This window comes from Aquarana catesbeiana, linkage group LG07 (genome assembly GCF_042186555.1).
Source record: "Aquarana catesbeiana isolate 2022-GZ linkage group LG07, ASM4218655v1, whole genome shotgun sequence".
In the NCBI taxonomy this organism is placed as follows: Eukaryota; Metazoa; Chordata; class Amphibia; order Anura; family Ranidae; genus Aquarana; species Aquarana catesbeiana.
In genome coordinates this window covers 242,435,618-242,458,910 of record NC_133330.1, presented here as the reverse complement: position 1 = coordinate 242,458,910, position 23,293 = coordinate 242,435,618, and the positions used below count along the sequence as shown (strand labels likewise).

General features: G+C 44.8%; 1 protein-coding gene across 7 annotated transcripts in view; it reads right to left on the bottom strand.

Moving 5' to 3' along the window:
• Positions 1 to 23,066, bottom strand: part of ZNF644 (zinc finger protein 644) — a 144,814-nt gene extending 121,748 nt beyond the window's left edge. Inside the window, exons 1-2 of one of the 7 annotated variants that reach the window (XM_073593170.1) lie at positions 22,844 to 23,066; positions 12,287 to 12,361 (exon numbers count right to left, since the gene is read on the bottom strand). The gene's annotated coding sequence lies outside the window, so the exon portion shown is untranslated. Of the gene's footprint in view, positions 1 to 12,286; positions 12,362 to 22,416; positions 22,646 to 22,843 lie in introns of those variants that run through there. The other 6 variants (XM_073593165.1, XM_073593167.1, XM_073593171.1 and 3 more) reach the window with 6 other exon arrangements.
• Between the last annotated feature and the right edge of the window lie 227 nt (positions 23,067 to 23,293).

Below are 23,293 nucleotides of genomic sequence, written 5' to 3'. Positions count from 1 at the left end.
GAACCAACATTTAAGCCAAGAGTGATTTCTCTAAAGAAGAGATCCATCGCCTTAGGACACTAGCAAAAAACAGAACACTAACGGAGCTGGGCAGGGTTATAGGGGAGGTGCCCTATAGGAGTGTCCAATCCCCCGAAGGTAGGAGCCTATAAACCGGGGTCTATGAAAACTTTGCCCGTGTCCTGCACTGTACAACTAAGCTAGCTAAAGTTTTAAAAAATTACAGCCCATCGAATTTGCCAGCCCTAATAAAACTCAAATATGTAAACCACTTGCCTGTGCAAAATAGTAAACCTGACCACAGATCAGGCTGTGCCTGCACATAGAAGGCTTCTAGTAAGGCTGCTCTAATTCCAACTCTGGGATGACATTACCCGTCCTATGTAATAACTCATCTTCCAGAGAGCATCTCCACTAAAAAAACAGAATGGATTAGAGGTGGCCTGGACAACAAGCCAAGCCACTTTCAAAGCATACATCTGACATTTAGGGCCCCCGTCATTTGTTAGATGCTTCAATGTATGCATATTATGCACACACAAAAGGGAAAAGGGGGGGGGGGGGATAATAGTATCCGAGACAAACTTTATCTCAATTGGAGTGCAGCCAATCAGCTTTAATTTTCTACGCTGTGGGGGAAGACAAAAAAAAGAAAAAAAACAGAACACACTTTAGATGTGTTATCATGCACCTTACACTGCATACATTGAAAAGTGACTGCACACTGCAATGTCTGAAATGAAAGTTGTTGATATAAAGAATCCTATCCCAACCATATTAGGTAGTGTGGGACAGGAGAGCAGCAAGTCAAGAAAAAGCCAAGATTTAGAGCTGAACTTCAGAAATATATGCACATAAAATACTCACTGTGGGCCAGATTGATTCAATCCAATGCATCACATGCTACAATGGTCTAGCTACTGGCTACATTAAGTAAGACGTGCAATCTTCCTAGGAGAGAGGCAGGATCCACTTCCCTCTGCTGCTGGGAACAAAAGTGCATTGGCGCTCCCATCTCTCAGCAACTCCAGAACTGCCTTGTATTTTTGTCAATGAATAATAGTTGGGCTTTGATTTTCTACTGCGGAATTATGTCCCAAATGTCAGCTAAGAGTTTGGTTTGCAGTTGTGGTGTGGTTTTATTTACCGGGAGAGATTGATGGGCAGTGCTACCTGTCAGACACAACAGTTGTATTAAAGTTGCTGCCCCATAGTAAATAGTACTCACCCGAGCAATACCATTTCTGCTTTTAGGTGTTGCATTGGGGTTGGTGGGCATTTAAAACGCAGTTCAACCACCTGTTTTTACCGTTCTCCTACTCATTTGTGTGAAAGGAGCCTTACATAGTATATATGGAGGGGGGGGGGTTTACTAAAACTGGAGCATGCAAAATCTGATCCAGCTCTACATAGAAACCAATCAGCTTCTAGGTCTTATTATCAACACCTAATTGAACAAGCTGAGGTTAGAAGTGGATTGGCTACCCTGCAAAGTTGAACCAGAATCTGAGTGCTCCAGTTTTAGTCAGCCCGGGTTCACACCTATGCGAATTAAATGTGCGTTTCCGCACATCTAATTCGCATAGCAGGAGAATGTGACCGGCTCCCTATGGAGCCGGTTCACATATCTCCGGGGCGGCTGCGGTGCGCACTGCACAAAAACGCTGTGCATCTTTGGCTGTGTTTCAGGGCCGAATTCAGGCATAAAATCGGCCCTGATTCGTCCCTGAAACGGTGAACAGGGACGCACAGCGCTCCTGTGCGGTCCGCAGCGCATTATGGTGTGAACCCGGGCTAAATCTCCCCAAAGACTTGTAGCTGGCATCAATCATATTATAATATTCTGCTTAAGGGCAAGTTATAATATACAGTGGGGACGGAAAGTATTTAGACCCCCTTACATTTTTCACTCTGTTATATTGCAGCCATTTGCTAAAAACATTTAAGTTCATTTTTTTTCCTCATTAATGTACACAGCACCCCATATTGACAGAAAAACACAGAATTGACATTTTTGCTGATTTATTAAAAAAGAAAAATTGAAATATCACATGGTCCTAAGTATTCAGACCCTTTGCTGTGACACTTATATTTAACTCAGGTGCTGTCCATTTCTTCTGATCATCCTTGAGATGGTTCTACACCTTCATTTGAGTCCAGCTGTGTTTGATTATACAGATGGACCTGTCTATATAAGACCTTACAGCTCACAGTGCATGTCAGAGCAAAAGAGAATCATCAGGTCAAATGAACTGCCTGAAGAGCTCATTGACAGAATTTTGGCAAGGCACAGATCTGGCCAAGGTTACAAAAAAATTTCCGCTGCACTTAAGGTTCCTAAGAGCACAGTGGCCTCCATAATCCTTAAATGAGTTTGCTGTGAGTGCAGTGTGCACTCAGCTACCAATACTTTTTGCCATGTATAATGTAATGTGGTCTGATATTTGTATAGCCTATCCATTTGCCTGCTAGCCATCTTTCAATAGGTCATCAACAGTGGGGGTTCGCGTATGTGAATAGTTTTGTCCCTCTGGGTGGACCCAGCTCAGTTAGATTGGAGTGGCTTAATTGGGTAGTGGTCACCGGGGGCGTGAACATATTGATACATATATTGGGACACACAGGAGAGAGAGGAGCCAAAGACCGCCTAGGCTCTGAAGAAATGGGTACGCCCCCAAAACGCGTTAGCCATTCAGCTGTCTGGGGTACTGTCTAATACCGCCTGCCATTAGGCCTTGTCTACAGTTGCCAAGGGCTGAAGTTCGACTGCTAAGAAAAGCCTTTACTTATGCTCGTTTGTGAGTAGTACCATTGCTTTTATATTTTTTACTAAAAACTTTATCGGTAATGCACTAGGTCGGTGCGCCCACTTTTCTCTTTTTTTTCTCTTTAGTTGTACAAATACCCATTGTTCTGAGGAGGGCTGCAAGAAGCGGTTATTTTGCTCCAGGGCTGTGCAATAATGAAAACGAAATTACCCTTGCTAGTATTCAAATGACATGAGGATGTTTGTTTATAGGGATACAGCTATATGTTAACACTAAATTTGGTAATTGGGTGGAATAAGAAAGTGTTAGGACGGTTTTACAACCAGGGTTCCTCCAGGAGGTTGCTAGGGGTTCCTTGAGCAAAGAGAAATCCCTGCCTCTCATGAGTTCCCACTGATAACATTAATCCTTTTAGTTATCTGTAAGAGGAGAATTCTTCCTAATGAACACAAGTGTAAGGAGGATTCTTTCCAGTAACCATCACACTGATGGTGTACACATGAGCTGTAGATATAGTCATTTTAAGCTGGGATTCCCTGAGATTGGAATGTTATTTCAAGGGTTCCTCTGTGTTGAAAAGGTAGACAAAGGTTGTGTTAGGATATACTTGCTCATTAATAAGAACTGATAGGCTTCAGATATTAGCGTGGTTTGATGGCAAGGGGAAAAGTCATGTTCTTTTGTTAAATAGGGGGATGACAAAAGAGAGGGAAAGATTAAACCATGATCTATAGGTTTGTTAAATTTGTTTCTAGCTAAGAAGGATGGTGATCAAACACCAGCAAAAGAAAGCTCTGTTTGTGGGAAAAAAGAAGTAAATTTTGCTTGGGTACAACGTCGCAGGACCGCGCAATTGTGGGTTAAAGCGACGCAGTGTCGTATCGCAAAAAATGACCTGGTCAGGAAGGGGGCAAATCCTTACGGGGCTGAAGTGGTTAAAGCGATTAGTGGTGCCACTTCAGGTGAGGTCTAGGGCCCCGCTGGCACTCAGGATAGTAGGGATGCCAGCGTAAGAAAAACTCATCCAGTGAACAGTTTAACCACTTAAGGACTGGACGATTCACCCCCTTAATGACCAGGCCATTTTTTGCGATACAGCACTGCGTGGCTTTAACCCACAATTGCGCGGTCGTGCGACGTTGTACCCAAGCAAAATTTACTTACTTTTTCCCCACAGACAGAGCTTTCATTGGCTGCTATTTGATCACCACCTCTGCAGTTTTTATTTTTTGCGCTATAAACAAAAAAAAGAGCGACAATTTAAAAAAATGTTTATTTTTTTTTTATTTATTGCTAGAATAAATATAGTCCAAAAATTAAAAGAAAAAAAAAACAAAATTACTTCCTCAGTTCAGGCCAAGATGTATTCTTCTACATATTTTTGGTAAAACAAAACAAAAAAAAAAAACAAAAAAACAAAAAAAAAAAAAATCGCAATAAGTTAATATTGATTTGCGCAAAAGTTATAGCGTCTACAAAACGGGATGGATTTATAGCATTTTTATTAACTTTTTTTTTTTTTTTTTTTACTATTAATGGCGGCGAGCTGCAATTTTTAGTGGGACTATGACATTGCAGCAGACAGATCGGACACTTTTTTGGGACCACTGACATTTATTCAGCGATCAGAGCTAAAAATCGCCACTGATTACTGTATAAATGTCATTGGCAGGAAAGGAGTTGACACTAGGGGGCGATCAAGGGGTTAAATGTGTGTCCTAGGGAGGCGTTTCTAACTGTGGGGGGGGGACTGCCTGAGGGAAGAGACCGATCATTGTTCCTAATCAGTAGGAACAGCAGATTAGTCTCCTCACCCCTGACAAAAAGGAGAGCTAACTGTTTACATTAACAGACCTCCGTTCTGTCTGTCAGGAGCGATCGTGGGTGCCCGGCGGACATCACACGCGCCCCCTAGCGCTCTTAAAGCAGGCGATTTACAGCTATGAAGGCTCACCCAGGGGAGCCAATCTGCCACAGTATAACTGCGGCTGCTGGTCTCTGGCTGGTTAAGCATAAAACCGCCGCTTACCATATCTGATCCTGGTGTGGATGTATAGATATGAAAGACTCAGTCAATGCCGCTCCACAGGCCATGCCCCCTGACATGTTTTGCCCTACCCACGGGCCTAACCATAGGGAGTAATTTTTTCCCCACAAATAGATCCTTCTTTTTGTCGTATTTAATCCCCACTGGGTTTTTTTTTCAGCAAAAAATAAAGACTGAAAATTTTGAAGAAAAACAAAAAAAAAAAAAAAAAAAAGGTTTGTCAGAAAATTTTGTAAATAAGTAATTTTTCACCTTCACTGATGTGCACCGATAAGCAGCACTGCTGGGCACTGTTGGGGCTGCATTGATAATCAGGGCTCTGATTATCTGTACAGGTCTCCCCTGTGAGGAGATGCTACTGATCGGCTCTGCTCTCCTAACAGTCAGTGCGAGGCGGGAAGAGCCAATTACTGGTACTTCTGCGTTTACATGTGATTTACATGTCCTATGACGTTGGCCCAGAACCAGAGGGGATCCCGCCCCACGTCATTGGTTTAGATGGCGAACAGGAGGCGGCTAAAGTGGTTCTAAAGCCTGAAGATTTTTAACTTAATGCATTCTATGGATTAAGGTAAAAAACCTTCAGTGTGTTCAGTATTACGTCGGGTTTAGGATTCAAACATCGATGTAAAAGAATGAATCAGTGGATGATAATTTGCCACATGGGGGCTAATTTCCTAATACTGGAGGGTGCAAAATCTAGCTCTGCAAAGAAATCAATCAGCTTCCAGTTTTTTGTCAAAGCTTAATTGAACAAGCTAAAGTTAGAATCTGATTGGCTACCATGTACAGCTACACCAGATTTTGCACTGTCCAGTTTCAGTAAATCAGGTGTACAGTGTGAGATATAAGGCGGAGTGAGTCCCATGTATCCCCTAGAGTAGTAGTTAAACTGAACCCTGTTTCACACTGATGCAATGTGGGAAACGCACAAGATTTGCTGCATTTTCCCCGCATCGCACTGCATAGCAATCACAAGGCATCCATCCATGCGATATGCTGCGAGCGTCAATATTAGATTAACGCCTCCCCCGCAACTGATTGATAAACACAGTGCAAAGAAATTGCCAGAATTGCATCGGGAGGGTGTGAACACCCATCCGATGCAATTCAGGTACGGGGAGGAAGGTACCTGCACCATTTTGGTGCGGATGCGATTTGAGCCATACAAAATGTATGGCTGAAATCTCACCACATAGACAACGCATGTGATGTGCACAGGAATGTGGTGCAATTCCTGTGCAAATCACATGTGGTGTTCCACACACAACAGTGTGAAGCTAGGCTAAATAGCAAAATTCTGTTTTATAGGTGGTCAAAAGTTGGTCTGAGTGGGCTGTGTTTAAAGCTGAACTCCTGAATAAGCAAATACTGTCTAAATAGATGGGTCATGTGTATTCTTTAGTACTGGCGTGCTTTGTGCATTTCTTCTGTTAAGTAGTCCAGTGTGAAACTTAACCTCTGTGCAGTAGATTACTGTAATAAAGACCAATCATTGCTCTCGTTGTGCAGGGGGACTTGTCTCTGCCTCCCTCCTGTAGTTTTCTGCAGACAGCCTGTAGAAGGTGGGGACTCCACAGCTCTCCTCTCTGTGCAGCACAGTGATGTCACTGCTATATTCATATGGCAATATCAGGGTTTGCAAAGGCATTTGGTCCATACAAAGTAGATCTTTATTCCTTGTGGCTATTAGGAAATATATTTTTTTAAATTGTGCCAGAGTTCAGATTTATTGCACCAATTTTTGTTCATTTATTGAAAAACAGAATCATTTGAGAATTTGTGTAAGTCACTGGCATTATTTACATAGCTGCCTTGGGGGTTGCTTGAACCAAGGTAAACTATGCACATACCACACCCGTGGGACCCCTCTGGAAACTAGAAATCCCTGTAGTAACCACTGCGACTCCAGTGATCTCCACTAACTTTCAGGGCTAATGACAAGCGTCTATCTAACCTGCTGCTTTCTGAACACAGGAGGTCAACTGCTCAGCAAGGATGCCATTCAGAGAATGATTTGCATTTTCTCAATGATTGCAAAGTACGGTAAATCAGATTGGATGAGGTAGAGAGTATGATGTCACCACCCCACCTCGTCCAGTCTATAAAGGCCTTTTGTTTATTTGGAAAATGCAAAGCGTTGCCCATGCCGAGTCGAAAAGCAGCATGGCAGCAGCTCAGCAATGGACCCCAAAACTAGTGGAGGTCACTGGAGTAGCAGTGTCCACTAAACTGGGAAGAATTGTAAAGAGTTAGCAAAGTATTGCTTGCAAAGAGAACGTTTGTGTTGAATCACTGTATATTAGCATTGCCAGAAGTTCCAGGTAGAGAAGAAAGAGAAAGAGGGCCGGGGAAAGCCTTCTCTGGTAACCCTGAGGTTTTGGGATAGCGGCGATTAGTAGAAAAAACAGTGGATGCGGGAGAGGTCTATAGGGCTGTGATGGAGGGTAAAAAGTGGTTTTGAAATCATTTTACTTCGTATAAAATGCAAACAATCCTACAACAGGAAGTCAAACGCTTTCTGTAGGTCCAATTTTAATACACAGTTGGGGATCAGTCTAGATTGCACAAAGTAGAATTACACTTCAAATATTAGCATTCACTTGGTTTTATGAGATGAGTCAGACTTGCTCGCCCAGGTAATTGTTGATTTTGTTTGTCAAAATGTAAGCCAATAATAAATGAGTATGAAATGTTTAAAGTGAAACTTTAGGTAATAAAAATAAATAAATAAAATAAAATATGGGTGAACAGGCAGGATTTTTAATGCAGAATAGACATGCTTTTTCTCTTCTATATTAAACTTACCTACCTTCCTCCCTGCTCCTGTACAGTGAGGATGGAGGCCTTAGGCCCCAAGAAATGCCACCTTACGAGTAAAAGGTAAGGTCAGACAAGGGAATACTCCTAATAGGTTCAAAAGGCACCTTCTGCAGAGCGAGCCAGACTAAAGCCTGGTACACTAGGTACTAGTTTTTTGGGGTTTTTTTGTTCAACCCAGCAAGGCTGAAAAAAAAAAAAAAAAAAAAAAGACAGCTAAGGATGACCCACCATCTGATGTTAGTACAGCGATCTCCCCTACTGTGCTATTGTGTTCTGACAGGGGGACGAACACCGCACCTCCCCACCAGAACACTCCATTGGCTGAGAGTGCTAATCAGGAGTCGATCGGCAGACTTTTTTTGGTCATGCCCCTTTGACAGAAGCCGGTCGAACGGACCGGCTGCAGTACACACAGGCCGAATGTCAGATGGTTTCTATTGAACCGGCCGACAGCATGACATACTAGGTTTAAGTTCCTAGGGGAAACAGGAGAGCTCCCAGTGGGAGAAATGCGCTTTGAACAAAAGGTCTTAACTTGTGAGTAAGGGGACAGCATCTCAAACAGAGTGGCCAAGGCTGAGATTGCTCTATCGTGTCTACAACAGGGAACCTGGAGATGCCATAGGTCCAAAGTCTCACCTAAAATTAGGAAAGATGAAAAACGGCCGCAATAACCAATGAAACAGAGATGGCATTCTGTGTGCTCACGCCATGCCACTTAAGAGGGGCGCACACAGATGTAGCCTCACCCACTACAGGCAGACTAGTGGACACAGTTGGCACCAATTTAAATTAAGCCTCTTATTCCCGGCTCACTGTCGCAATCACCAGGCAGGGTGCAGCTCAACACACTCCAAAAAGGGGTCTAGAGAATGAGGGGCACCTTAGGCTAAATGTTTAAAGGTCTTCTGTCCTGTATTTACTATTGATCTAGAGCAAGGGTATTCAAAACTAGTTCCGCAACAGCTGGAGAACCGTAGTTTGGAGATCCCTGACTAGAGGAAGGAACAAAAACAAATACACCCCATCCTGGCTTTATCCTCCACGTTAGAGGCATACCCACACAGAGCTCTACTTGCAGCAGCCAACAGCCCTAACCTACATTTGCTACATGCCAGGCAGGATCCAGTAATTGGCAGCAACTTTAGAGGCCAGCTAATTTTTGCCATGACAAATTTATAACCCTGTGTTAAGAGGGGCAGTCGAGGGGTGGAAAGGGTTAGGTTGCAGTAAAACCATGGCTCAACTGCATGCTTTCACTGCCCCCTAGCCGCCCATGTGTAGGAGACCCTGGGTCAGGGGTAGTGAATTAAAATTCACAGGGGTCCGGTCAGAAAATTTTTCATCTAGTGGAGGTCCGAGTGTCATATTATTGCTATGACTCCACATGACATCCTCCACATCGCAGCCTCCTGTGCATGTCACAAGCCCCTCATCTCAGACCCATCACAGACTGCCCCCCCCCAACCAGACTGACCCCCCCACCCTCCAATCACAGAATGGTCCCCCCCATCACAAACCCCCCTCGATCTCGATAGTAGATTCCTGTTCTCATAACAGCACAGCACCCCCCCATAGAGCTCTACCTTAATCACACAAGATGAGAAGCACGGCAGCCCTGGACAACTGGCAGGACTTTGCACGTTAAAGATGAGCGATTGATTGCTGTGACCGCCCTGCAACCAATCACCAGAGCGCACTTCTCATCTTGTGTGAATAAGACAGGTGGGGGGCGAGGGCAGTGCATCGTTCTTACCGAAAGGACAGACCCGTGCATGGCGTGCCTGCTATGCTGTGAACATAGCAGCAGCAGGCAGGACACACAGGCAACTATTTGGCGAGGCTGCGGTCCGGGTAGTATGGCTACTGGGGCCAGAACCGGATCGCGGTCTGCTATTTAGTGATGCCTGCCCTAAGTGGATTAAAGTAATTGAAAACCCGATTCATGAAATTTTAGCTAGACACAAATATCTATCTGCTGTTATCTCTCTTCAAAGCACTATGTCCCATAGCGGTCTCTTGCTCTGTTCTTCTGTTATCAGCCTGATAACTCCTAAAAAGTTCTCTGTCACATATGAAAAAAACAGCCTGAGTTTTGTGTTGGGGAGGATGCTATACATAGATTAGCAGAGCCCTGAATGATTCAACGATCAGTTCTGAAAGTCTCTACCTGGGTGTGTGCCTTTCCACACACGTTTTTTTATAAAGTCCAGTGTGCATGAGGCCTAAGAGCCACACTAGGATTTCTAAGTTGTTTACCACCATCTCGATTCCTTTTCAGTGTTCCTTCTGATTTTGCAAAGAAAACAAGATTGTTCAGGTATGGTACTATTTCTATTCCCTGTTTTAGCTTTCCTAAAATACATGAAGCAGATCAGGAGTCAAAGAACAGGGCACTGAATTGACAAAGAAATGTTTCCCTTGGACCCTCCCCTACCAAACTCAGGAATTTTCTTGACATAACTCTGATGGGGATGTGCAAATGTGCATCTATGAGATCCAGTAAGGAACAGTAAGGGGGTAAGCAAGTCCCTTAGTGAAAACAGACTCCATCCTGAATTGCTTGTATTTTAATACTTTAACGGCTTCAGATTCTGGATCATACAAAAATTTCATTGAGGGCTTTATCCTCAAGAATACATGAGGATACAGCGTTTTCCTCTCCTCTGCAAGGGGAATTAAACCGATTACTGTTTGATCCAGCATTGTGCTGATCCCAAGGTGTGACCATAAATCTTGAGGTGGGGGGGGGGGCTTGCTATCTAACTATTGGATAACCTAGCTGTATGATGTCTAAAATATATGGTTTCTTTGTTGCTTCATGACATTGTAGGAGAAAGTCTTCTCAGTCTTTCTCCCTTCACTCAGCTGCAGGTGGCTGAGTAAAGGGTGCAAGTTATTGTGCTGCATAGGATGGAGTAGGAATTCCACTTCAAGGTCCAATTCTTTTTGGGTTTCTGCTTTATAAAGTTAATTCTGGTTTTCCCCTAGCAACCACAAACCTTTTTTGCTTGCCATTTCTTGTTCTCTGAAAGCCTTTTTGTCCGTGGACCCATCCAAAAAAAAAAAAAGATCCCATTAAAATGGTAAACTGCATGGCTTGGACGCCCCAGAAGGGACTCCAGTGAAGTAAATGATGGGAACCTAGGGTACGTGCTATGCGGCTAGTACCAAAGCCTGTTTAAAATCAATGGCTTCTGCTTCCCAAGCCCTTTTTAGGAGACCTCCTACTTTTCTATCCATCGCCTGTGTCCTCGGACAAGTCTGTTTTCCCAGACAACTTAGAAAGTGTTCCATATTTTGGTATCTGCTTCCTTGAAAGAGACTCTTTAAGATTGGACAGGAAAAAAAAAAAAAAAAAACAAACATTTATAGGGTCTCCTCATTATGTCTGATGTACTTGAAATCTACATGCTTGCTTTTTTAATAAACCAATATATAAAATTTATCATGGAACGGTACTCCCTCTCTTTAAACCCCAAGGTATCACGGATGACCTTTAGAAGTTCATCCATCTCCTCTGTAAATAGCAAGATTTTTTGTGCCTTGACATCAGACCTACAGTATGTTCTCTGAGCTCTCTTCTTCACAATATAGAGAATTGCGAACTTCCTGTAAGCTCCTCTACTATGCCCTGTTCCTCACTGCTGACCACAAGAGTAACTGCCCATGTAGGTATGGTTAAAGAAGCGCCCTGAATAGGGGGAATAGGAGGCTGAGAGGCAAAGTTCTTTAATAGTGACCTGAAGAATTAAAACATAATTTGACATTTCCTTCCTCATACTATCCATAAAGCCTTTAAAGTGTTATTAAATCCAGGACCCTGCATTCACTATATCTGGTCTCCCACAGTACACGGAATATGGAAATGCAATTATTTTAGTAAATATAAACTGCTAAATACTTTTTCTCATCAGCAGTAAATAGCTTTCTTGTGACTTCTATTAGTGCCTGGTTAAAGCTTGTAGGAGTTTTCATCCTTCTCTGACTGTCCTATGAGGATGCAGGACCCCTGACCCTCTGTCTGGACTGTGCTGATCACATGTACTCTCTCAAGAAAAAAAAAAACCCTCTCTAGCAATACACACTAAACTGATCATGTGCCGAATGATTCCAGCAACTGTCTTATCCGGACCAGTTTTGGAGTCAGTGGAAGAAGGGGGAGGATCTGTGCATACAGGATCAAACAGCCTTTATACACAATGCAGAGGATTAACACTTTAGGTTCCACAGTGAGTACAACAAGCATGCTTTGCTGCAAATACACATTGATTTTACTGCTGTGGGTTTAGTAACACTTTGAGAGACCAAAAGATTCTCATTCTTTCCATGCTTATCAAAACAGCACTCACAAAAGATGCTTTGACCAGGAAACCAATCATTTAATACTATACTAAGCACATTTCTTCCTATGGGTGGTTTCCTGTGAGTTCTTAGCTTCTGGGGCTTAGGCCTGAAACATAAAAAGTAAAGTGTAGTGTTACACACTTCCCTGGGAAGACAACATCCAGTGAGGGAAAAAAAAAAAAAAAAAAGTGATTCCTTCACCTACAATAGAAGAACCCCACAAAATACCTTGACCCGTGCCCTCTCTACAGACCAAAAGTGAGAGGAAAGCAACTAGCAAGAATGACAACCTCTGACCTACCTTAGAGCCATTCTTGAATGGATCAGCCAGATCTGCAGGAGCTGTTGATGCAGCCTCCGACATCTTGTTTGCAGCCTGCAACAGAGAAAGTCGGAATCACAAGCTGGCTGAAATGGGCGGACCTATTCCGCCTCACTTTGGCTCTGTCCCCACCCACATAAGTTCCTGGAGTCTGTAGATCTGGTGCAAGCCTCCTGCTTCCTTCTGTGCCCATTGGCGTCGGTCTCCCCCAGGGGACAGAAACTTGCCATAATACTTCCAGACACAAAGAGGAAGTGCATCATTGGATGGATTCGCTTAACACGAAAGTGAACCCACCAGACTGGTAACCACATTGGGACCTGTGCATGTACTGCGGCATCCACCTACGTCCCTATGCAGTGTTGGACCTGACAGGAATGTAACCAGAGGCTCCCTCAGTGCCGACACCAAAACCAGGGCACACATGGTATCAAGGGGGTACCCATGGATGCTTCAAAAGGCACTCCACAGGAAGAAAGCAGCAGCCACCCACACTGCCCCTGGCCATCTCAGGTAAGTGCCCAGGACAATCTCTGAGCAGAAGGTAAAGCTCAACTGGAACTGTTGCCTAATCCAGTGATAGAGGAAAAGATGGTCCTTAGACTAGGAATATTCTAGCAGAACATTACCCAGTGACAGGTCCCCTCCAGGTTCACTGTCCCTGGGGGATTGTAACCTGGGAGGTCCCTGCAACTAGCGCAAAGGCCTGATGGGGGAAAAAAAAAAAAAACACACCAGTATGATGATCCTGTTAAACCAGAGAGGTGGCTAGAGGTTTGCATGTTTTTATTTAATGTGAAGGATGTGTTACCAGTTTTAAAAATAGAGAGCCTCCCTAGCTCTCGTAAGCTGTCCTGGGAGAAAACTTGTGAAAACTTTGTATTTTTGTGGAAAGCCATGCATGTTGCCTTAAACATGGACAAAACAGTTCCTGAGCCTGTGCACAACCGGACAGCTAGATGCTTTGTTCACACCTCTCCAAGCGTACGGTTATGCATTTTTTTATGTGTTCTTAATACGAGTTTTCATTCATTCTACGATACTTTGTTGAACTCGGTCAGCCATGAATTTTGAATAAAGCTGAGGTTGCTATTTTAATCCGCAGTTTCCATGTACCAAAAGACATGCATTTTCATATGCTGCCATTGCCATCGATAGATCCTATAACCAACATTAATGCACTGGAAATCAGACCTGCATAGGGCTGAAATGATTAATTGATAAAATCGATAATGAAAATCGTTAACGATTTTCATTATCGATTAGTTGATCTAACGGCACGCACCTTCCTCCCTGCCAGTCCCGCCTCCGTCCCAGTGTTAGAATCCTGTGAACAAGCCGACGGCGCCGCTGTATTCTCCTGAGAATATAGCAGCGCTCATTTGACTAGGCACATCCGCCTCTCTCCTCCTCACTGACGTCAGCCCCGCCCGCTGTTGCCTCGAGGGAACAAAGAGAGAGGAGGCGAGAAGCAGCCGTGAGCGTCGAGCTGCACCTGCAATATAAGGTAGTGGCTATGGCTATTACAATACAATACTCAATGTACTTTAATTTCTGTGATGACAAGTGCCCCATCATAAGTATTTTTGGGGGGGAATAGTGCCCCATCACTGGTGTTCGGGGGGGGGGGTGGAATATCGCCCCATCATTGGTTTTCCGGGGTGGGGGGGAGAACAGTGCCTCATTGGTATTCCCAGGAAGAATAGTGCTGCCCAATCTTTGGTGTTCACGGGAGGAATAGTGCTGCCCCATCATTTTCATTATTACTTGAAATAAACAAAGAAATTGCATATTACGTTTTTTTTTTTTTTTTTATATTATCCGATTAATCAAAACAATAAATCGGCTAATCGATTATGAAAATAATCATTAGTAGCAGCCCTAGATCTGCACTTTTTTGGTCAACACAGAGCATAAATGTAAACTAGCACCAATCAAAACAATGGTCATTTATGCACATTCCAACACATTAAAAGGGGAGCTCCACCCAAAATGGGAAGTTGCGCTTGTTTGCACCCTCCCCCCTTCCACTGCCACATTTGGCACTTTTTTTGGGGGGGGTACCTGGTTTTGATAAGCATCCGCTCCCACCTCTGGCTCAGATCACCATGGCGAACAGAACCGGAAATTTGGCCCCCTTTCCTTCCCCCGCAGACTTATGGGACACATCACAGGTCCCAGAAAAGTACGGGACCATTCAAAAAGCACAGCATGACTCACGCATGCGCAGTAGAAACAGGAGATGCCTGCACCCAAAGCCGATTGATGAATCAGCTTGTGAGGACATCACAGAATCGCTGGACAGTTAAGTGCCTTATATTGAAAGTCAGCAGCTACAGTATTTGCCTGGAGCACCTCTAAAAATAACAAAAGGCCTTATACTGCCCTAAATTTAAAAAAAAAAAAAAAAAAACCCTCAAATCTGTAGACTATACTAGAAGAACAGACAGGCAGGGAAATGGCAGGGTTCAAATCTTTCTGCTGTTCTCTGTAGCAGATAAATAGCAGGAAGTTTTTAAAACTGCCCCAAGCACTGTCCATACAGAGGCTAGTGAGTGGGTTGGAGATGGGTTGACGTCTCTGTCTAGAGTAGAGAGTGGACACGTTGGTACGCAGTTCATCAGCATGTCCTTATACTTTTCCTCGGGAAAATACCAACAAGGGTCACAGCAACACAGCTCCACAAAATCCATGAGTAAAGGCAGCTTTCATTACCCAATACAGAGTGTGGTGGCACTTTCATAAAAAGTGTATTTTGCACAGGAATAGTGCCACCATTGGAAAATGCGAAGATTGAGATATTACATTTCATAGCTCAGGGTTTAATCACACTTAAACTGTACTACCTACCTAAACTAGTGTTTCATCCCCAAACAAAAATGCCTGAAAACTATCCAGCACAGATAACCACCTAAATAAAGCCATCCTTTTTAGCATATAGCAAGATTTTACCGAAAGAAGACATAACCGATAGCTGCAGGTCAGGGGTGCTCAACCTGTGGCCCTCGGATGTAACATGGCCCTTGACCTCAAACCAGGGAAGTGCATGCCTGGGGTTGGCAACCCAGCGATCGCAATCTGGGCTTGTCGACCGGCCATCAGACAACATGGAGCCGGGGACAGTAGGAAGCAGGCAACTGCAGAGAGAGCAGGAGCAGCGTAACCAATGCTTCATCTATAGCGCAGAGCGATACCAAGTGCACTTCACCTGGGACCTTCCTAGCCGCCTTGAGAGCGATGCCAACAGACGCTGGAAGAGGAGAAAAGAAAGAAAGAAGAAAGAAAGAAGAAAGAAAGAAGAAAGAAAGAAGAAAGAAAGAAGAAAGAAAGAAGAAAGAAAGAAGAAAGAAAGAAGAAAGAAAGAAAAAGAAAGGAGGTTGGTGTTATTAACCACTTAAGAACAGAGCCTCGTCTGAGATTTGGTGTTTACTGGGTTTAAAACAGGTTTTTTGCTAGAAAATTACTTAGAACCTCCAAACATTATATATATATATTTTTTCTAACACCCTAGAGAATAAAATGGCGGTTGTTGCAATACTTTGTCACACCGTATTCGTGCAACGGTCTTACAAGCGCACTTTTTTTTGGAAAAAATACTTTTTTAATTAAAAAATAAGACAACAGTAAAGTTAGCCCAATTTTTTTTTATATTGTGAAAGATGATGTTATACCGAGTAAATTGATACCCAACATGTCACGCTTCAAAATTGCACCCACTCGTGGTTTGGCGACAAACTTTTACCCTTAAAAATCTCCATAGGCGATGTTTAAAAAGTTCTAAGGGTTGAATGTTTTGAGTTACAGAGGAGGTCCAGGGGCTGGAATTATTGCTCTGGCTCTAACGATCGCAGTGATACATCACATGTGTGGTTTGAACACCTTTACATATGCGGGCACTACTTACGTATGCGTTTGCTTCTGCACGTGAGCTCCACAGGGCGGGGCGTGCTAAAAATATATTTTTTTTTTATTCTTTATTTTTACACTGAAAAAAAATTGTGTCACTTTTATTCCCATTTCAAGGAATGTAAGCATCCTTTGTAATAGAAAAAAAGCATGACAGGACCTCATAAATATGAGATCTGGGGGCAAAAAGACCTCAGATCTCATATTTACACTAAAATGCAATAATAAAAAAAAAAAAAAAAAAAAATCGTAAACGACGTTGCTTCCGCCCTGCAATGGTATGGAGCAGGGTAGGGGCCATCTTCCCCTCACTCAGCTCCATACCACACAGGGAGAAAGATCCCATCTCCTCCACCGCTTCTGACGGCTCCAGTAAGCGGCGGAGGACACTGGACCGTGAAGTGATCTTGCGGCAAATACGCTGCAGAGACCACTTTTATCTGAAAGCCGACTGCCAACTGAAGCAGAGGATACCGGGGTTATGGCAACTAGCTGCCATAACTATATTCCTCTTCAAAGTGCCGACGTATAATGACGGCGGGCGGTCGGCAAGTGGTTAAACGCATACACTGCGCTTTTGCAACGGGCATATTAGCACCTTTAAAAGAGTTAACTGTAAGGCTACTTCCAGACTGGGGTGTTAAAGCAGGGGTAAAGCGCCGCAATTTTTAGTGCCGCTGCCCACTGATTTCTAAGGGCAGGAGCGCTGTATACACCGCCTCAAAGATGCGGCTTGCAGGACCTTTTTTTGGTGTCCTACAGCGCCTCAAAGATGCGGCTTGCAGGACCTTTTTTGGTGTCCTACAGCGCCTCAAAGATGCGGCTTGCAGGACTTTTTTTGACGTCCTGCCAGCACACAGCTCCATTGTGAAAGCCCTCGAGCTTTCACACTGGAGTGACAGAAGAGGCTCTTTCCAGGCGCTATTTTTAGCGCTAGCGCTGTAGCGCCTGTAAAGCACCTCAGTGGGAAAGCAGCTTAATCTGCAGGTGCAGTGCACTTATGGCTTCCCTGCAGGTTCGCTGCACTAAGCCATAGACTTCTATTATATCCTGCGGGTTTGGTGAGCTTTTAGAAAACTGCACCCGCAACATATAATAGAAGTCTATGGCAAAGCACAGCTAACATGTAGGTGCACTTCACTGCACCCGCAGTGTGGGTAAACTGCAGCACATCAGTGTGAAAGCAGCCTTATAAGGGTGTCAGGACGGTAAGGGCTTTACATTTGTGCTTTGGGGGGGTGATAAAACTCCATAGATGAGACGTGTTTTTATCACATCCCCCCAACCACTGGGGTAGCACCAGGAATCGCATGCTCCAGGGGAACCGTGCAGCCTCCCTGTCACAGTCAGTTTTACATTTGGACAAAAGGGGCACCATATACAGGGACTGATATTCTCCATTTTCCTCCTGCAACCGCTGAAAGGCGGATTCTTTTACTCTCCCTCCAGCTGGGCATTCAGCAGCCGCAGGAGGAAAACGTTCATTATGCTATTCAAAATAAAAAAATTCTGAAAAATGTTGTTCCATTGAGGATCGTGACCGCATACCAAATCACTTAAGTGACCCTCCCTTTTAAAAAGGTTGAGTACCCCTGCTATAGGTAAATTGTCCTGGACATCTCAGGGCATCATGATCTCTCCAACAAACACCCCAGGTCTGCACACAGGATATATGGCAGAGCCTCACAGAAAACCATATCACATTACATACCTTAAGGGAAAAAAAAAAAAAAAAAGTGTAGCAGATGTTGACACTATGCATACTATTTGGCAAGCTTCAAGCAGCTTTCTCAAATCCTTTAAAGCACCCTTTAGCTCCAGTTTTGGTATGGCAAGCATAGCTCATAATAAGACTGCTGTCACTTTAGACACGCTGCTAGCAGGCTTTCAAAAGACTTAAGTTGTGCTGAAGCCTGCTAGCAGGATGTTTAAAGTGAGTCTGCACACACATTAACATCAATGTTTATAAACTTGGAGCTGAATAGTACTTCAAAATTTTTAGCAAAGCTTGCCAAGAGCGCTACATATACTGTGCAAAAGCTTGCGATTCACACTGCTCTTATACAAGCTGAAACCCACAGTGCCTAATCAACCAAAAATAGATTTAAAATATCACCCAAATGTCAATTTAGGGTCCATCCTTACCAGCTGCTATATTACAACATAGTGGCAGGTGTGCTGTGGAGGATCACTACAGTGCCGATGCACTGATCTGCACACATCACTTTTTTTTTTTTCAATAAACTTTATTGAAACGACACAGATATTTCATAAAGTTAAAGGGGTTGTAAAGCCTCATGGTTTGTCACCTTAATGCATTCTATGCATTAAGGTGAAAAACCTTCTGTGGTGCTGCAGCCCCCACAAGCCTTACCTAAGCACAATCTTTCTCAGGACGGGAATGAGCACACCAGCTCTAGCTGGTGTCCTGATTGGATAGATTGATAGCAGCGCAGCCAATGGCACCCGCTGCTGTCAATCAAATCCAATGACGCGGGCGCCGGGCCCAGTCCTGCATTCTGTGTGAATGGCCACAGAAGCAGGGCTAAGTGGGCACTCGATGCAAGCAGGAGCCACCAGCGCCACTGGGAGACCCCAGAAGAGGCAGATCAGGGCCACTCTGTGCAAAACAACCTGCACAGTGGAGGTAAGTAGGACATGTTTGTTATTAAAAAAAAAAAATTGCCTGCTGCGCCATGAGAGGTGGAGGATTGCCTAGTGTTGCATGTGGTAGTATAAACCAGGCACACCGGAGATAAGGCAATTTGCCTTGTCATACAGTGGAACTGCTCTGTAATAGCTCGCCAACGCAATCCCACAGAAACTGGTGTTAACCTACCTTTGATGCACATGCAACTGTCACTGGCAATCTTTTCGTACAGGTATACATTGCACAACATTTCCTGCACAGTAAAATCGCCTGCATTGTTGAAACTGGTTAGTTCTCAGCAAGTCTATCATCTGTCACCTGCCTCACTTTCTATTTTTTGTTTGGTATGGTCATGCACCATATGAGGTTTCTTGCACAGCATCACCACCAACACTGGTGTGAAAAGCTAGCAGTTTGGCAAAATATAGAAGTTTTTGGCAAAAAAGGCAAAATATAAACTGCACTCCTCACAGCACTTAAATGCTGCACTTAACTACATAAGTAAATGCACTTATCCTGCATTAACACCTGAGTACAGCGTTTTCTTGAAGCCTTTTGATTCTGAAGCCTTTTTTAGGCTTTTCTGCACATGTATCAAAATTCAGGATTGTATCGTGGGCTAGGCAAGAGGAGGAGAGGGATTCTTCAGGTAAAACTGTGTGTGAAAATGCATGTATCATGCATTTACAGGCGCTTCTATTGAAGTTTGGGGCATCATAAATGCCTAAATACAGAAAAAACAAAAAGGAGCATGTAATTTTTTTGAACATAAGGCCTGAGCAAGTGTAAAAATGCACAGGTAAAAGAATGGGATTCTGCATAGTCAGGTGTAGTAAAACAAGCAGAAAAACAAAACTCAAGTGTAAACGGAGCCTAAAGTAGAAGTTCAGCCTAATGCAGGCCATACATGGGTTGAACTCTAAACAATTTTTTTTCGAAAAGCAGAAATTTCTTGCGTTTTTCGATCCAATTGTGTCACCATTGATTTCGAAATTCGACCAAGCCTTCAAATTTCACCTCCTGTTGCTACAGAAAATTTTCATGGCCGGAAAACTTTTCTTTGCTCATGCGCATTTCTTTTTCGATTAGATTTCTTACATGATTCTACCATCATTAATTAGAAAATAGTTCATTTTTCCAAAAAATTCTAACATGCCCGATCACTCAAATTCGATGGCCACATGAAAATCGGCCATTGCTGCGGCCCACTAATGGTGCGAAATGTGAACTAAAAATCTTAGACAAGGTTTTCAAAGTCAATTCTTTTAGAATTCAACTCATGTATGGCTGGTCTAAAACTAAAATCTTTAAATCTACTTGCAGCCTTAATCTAAGACTAACCCATCTAACCCTGTAAAGCAAAATCACTATACATAACTTTTCTGAAGCCGCTCTGATCTGGTCCCACGCTCAGCAGTGGCTTCTCTGTGTAGGTGTGTGCAGGAGAGGCAGCCGACAAGGTAAGCCCCATAATAAGTCTATGAGTGATGTTACTTCCCTGGTATTTCCCAGCCGTTGTCGGCTGTCTCCTGTACACAGCTTCCACTGCTGGAGACCAGATCAGAGCGGCTTCAGAAAAGGTATGTATAATGATTTTTGCTTTACAAGGCAAGATAGGTTAGCCTTAGATTGTGGCTGCCAATAGATTTAGAGATTTTAGTTTTAGGCTGAACTTGTACTTTAAAGCAGTGGTCATTAACCCTGTCCTCAGGGCCCACTAAAGCCTTGTTTCCACTGAGCGGATCGGTACGCTATTTTGGGTGTTTCCATTATGAAAGTGGCCCATACAACCGAACTGAACCGTTCCATTCAGGGTCCTGCTTCAGATGTGGGGCCATAGAAAATGGAACGGTTCGGTTAGGGCGGAGCTACGATACATTCCACTGATTGGCTGACAGCAAACCCTCTGCTGTGCTATGCTGAGGCATTTTTTCTAAACCCTGTATGGCCCCTTGTGGTCCCACTTGCAGTGGAAACGCTCACCAGAATAGACCGGACCATTCTAGGCCATTCAAACTGTACCGACCCGAACCGATCCGCTCAGTGGAAACAAGGCATAACAGGCCAGGTTTGCAAGATAACTGAAATACATTACAGGGGATACAATCTGCTGCTCGGTGATTGCAGTATTCTAGTCTGCATCTCCCCCCAAGGTAATACATAAAACCTGGCCAGTTAGTGGGCCCTGAGGACAGGGTTGATGACCACTGCTTTAAAGGATATGTAAAGGTTTGTTTAAAAAAAAAAAAAAAAAAAATCATACTTACCTTCTCTGTGCAGTTGGTTTTGCACAGAGTGACCCTGAGCCTCCTCTTCTGGGGTGCCTCAGCTGAGCTCCTGGCTCCTCCTCTTCTACAGGGCCCCGTTGGAGAGCCGATCTCCCTCGGGGCACTCGTGCAGGCACGCTCCCGTGTCCTGCTGCTGCATCCAATGACACAGACAGCAGGACTCGGCCCTGCGTCGTTGGATTTGATGGACAGCAGCGGGAGCCAATGGCTGCACTGCTATCTATCCAATCAGGACCCGAGACACCGGCTGGAGCTGGTGTGCTCGTCCTCGTCACTGGAAAGCCTGGGTTTGGGTAAGTAAAAGGGGGGCTGCTGCATCACAAGACGTTTTTCAACCCCTATAATGATGGGTTCACAAGGCAAATGCCAAGGATGATGTCATGCCAGAAAGACATGCATGTCAAACGAATAGATGTTTCTGGTGAAGCCATTGTTCATGTTGCTTTGAGAAAGGGCCCCAAACATCAGTTTCTTACCCCTGACATTGGCACCACAAGTGAGATGCGCTCATTTGGAGTACTGGTGACTTTCCATCTTCATATCTAGGGCTGCACACCTGACACCCATATCATTTTTCTTTAAATGTTGAATGGTTTTGCATTATATTAACATTATAAAAGGATTTATATATGCAGTCACAACGCATGATGTCAAGATGGTCAGGACTGCCCAGCTTGTGTGAGAATTCCAACTGCACTGGTGTGAGATGATTGCACTTCCCAACTGCTCTGCCCACCTGTCACTGACTCCTGTGGTTTTTTTCCCCTAGGGCACAGTTTTGCATGGTATGATGCTTTGCACAGTAAACCCAGTGGCGTGCCCTGGGGCATTATTTGTTGTGAACAGGTGTGCCAACCTGCCACCACCATTCCTGAGGGTCCCTCATGTCCCTGATTGGGAGGGAGCAGAGAAGTGACAGCCTTCCAGTTATATGGGATTGTCTAGGCAAAAGTGGCCTTGTATGGCAGATCTTCCCATTGGGAAGCCAATGTCCACTCCTAGGTGACCTACAACTAGTAACCTCACACACATTGTACAAGGCAGCCAACACTATGGAAGTACAGAGACAAGCACCTCCCCTCCCCCCGACCTGTCTGCTGGGATGGCCACTGGAGGCCCAACTAGGCCGCACTGAGGAGCTGACAGAGAGCCCCCTGGCAGGGCCCCCGCCTGGCATCCAGCCCAGAAGACCACCAGCGATGGTCATCCCAGAAGAGCGGCCCCATTCCCCACTCACTCCCCATGCCCAGACCTTCCCCAAATACCTAGCAATGGCGGCCGCCTGGTTCCCCGTCCGCCTGGTATTTCTACCCTTCTCTCCCTGCGCGGCCCGGGATTGGCTGCGCCGCCTCACGTGACTAAACAAAACCGTCACAGCTAAACCTAAAATGAACCCTTTGTCCGCGGATAATTGCTGGCGCTGCCTTTTGTGGTGTGTGAGGCGGTGGGGTGTCCCGGGGACCTCCGACATACACACAGGGTGGTGGGGGACACCGCTACTGTACCCCTTCTCCTCACACAATATACAACAGTCACGTCCCCTCCCCCCCCCCCCCCCCCGGGAGATGAAATGCGCCAGCCGCACCGAGCCTCACATCAACGTCTATTAACCCCTTCTACACCCGCCCGCCACAGACCAGGAAGGCCGGGAAATCAGGAACCATGCACGGCGGAGACCCCACGCTCACTCACCTGCTCGCCCGCAGACAGGCCCGACCGCCGGCTGCACTTTTTTTTTTTTTTTTTTTTCCTTCAGTTCAAACCTGAGGAGGACTAGACGTGGAGACAGACGCTCCGTCACGTGACCGGCTCTTCCACCTCCCTCTCCCCCCGTGCTACCCGTGGCGCCAGAGGTACGGGAGCGCGCCGGCCTACTGTGGGCTGCAGGCTTGTGTACGCGCACGGGTTACACCAATCAGGAGGCCAGGATGGGAGGGGGAGCGTGGATGCAGTGAGGAGCTCTACAGCGGCTCCTCGGTGCCCTTTGCCTTCAGATAGATTAACCCTGGGCTTCACCACAGAAGGTACCCTGGCAGCCTGCTCCAGCCCAGTGCTTTCTAACCTTAGGCCCTGGTCACATTTTGCACTGGCAGAGCGTCATAGGTTTAGCGCATTATTTGATATGTTTTTGGAGCAGCACCG